Below are 1057 nucleotides of genomic sequence, written 5' to 3'. Positions count from 1 at the left end.
TGGCAAGTAGGTGGGCTTTTAAATAAAAATAGAGGAAAAATAGCATAAAAAAGCCTTGTGGAAGAGTGGCTAAGTGACGCCACTTAGAGTGCAGGAAGGTGGAATTAGTAGCTAGCAAGGAGGTCTAAGGTTAGAATCCTAGTTTTTTGTTTTAGAAGTTTAATTTTGGCTTTCTAGAAGGATGGAAGTAGGGTGAAGATGGACTCTAAGGGGAGTGTTCAGAAGAGAAAATTAAGGAAAGGATCAAGGGGTTATCAGGGAGAAAAACGATGAGATGAGAAGGGAGAAGTGATAGAGCCGAATTGGGAATTGGGCATGGAAAATTCAGCTATAAGGGCTATAAACAGGGGCCGAATACAGGGTTGCCAGGCTACTGCCGAAATTCTTCTTCACCTTGTTGCCAGAAACCCCTTTCTCTAAAAGCCGAAAACCCTTTTGTTTTTCTTTCTTTTCTTCCTGCTGATTTCTATTCTTCTCTATACAATTTTCTTTGTTTCACTTAACCGATTTCTTCTTCTACTCTTCTTCTTTAACCTGTACCAAATAAACCTTATTCACCATACTAAGTTTGAAAAGCTGAAAAGCCAAATCTCCCAAGGGCTGAATACTCTTTGACCGAATCTAGTGGAATTAGTATCGGATCTCGAATCTTACCTCTCTGTCGAATTGCTCTTTGGGTTTTTGCGGTTTTGACTAGGAGTTTATCATGGTTAGTGATTTAAGAAAAGGCTGATCGCGCAAGGTAAGGTTAATGTGAGGTTTCGGTTTTAGTAAGGATATGTATTAAGCATGCGATTAATGGAAGGGTAATATCGTTTGTAGGTTTGGACTAAGGGAATCACAGCACACTTGCTTACCAGGTGTGTACATACACTGCACACACATTATGTATCGGTAAAAGTCGAAATGCCGAAAAGCCAAAAAGCCAAAATGCCGAAAAGCTGAAAGTTTGGCTATGGCAGTCTTGCGAGAGCGCGAACACTCGTAAGGGGGAGACCGATAAGTTGCCTAAGGCCCATGGGCAATTCCATGGACTTAGATTGTGATTTGGCCATAT

Source organism: Gossypium hirsutum, chromosome A03 (genome assembly GCF_007990345.1).
Source record: "Gossypium hirsutum isolate 1008001.06 chromosome A03, Gossypium_hirsutum_v2.1, whole genome shotgun sequence".
Taxonomy (NCBI): domain Eukaryota; kingdom Viridiplantae; phylum Streptophyta; class Magnoliopsida; order Malvales; family Malvaceae; genus Gossypium; species Gossypium hirsutum.
Note: the sequence above shows the minus strand (reverse complement) of the source record.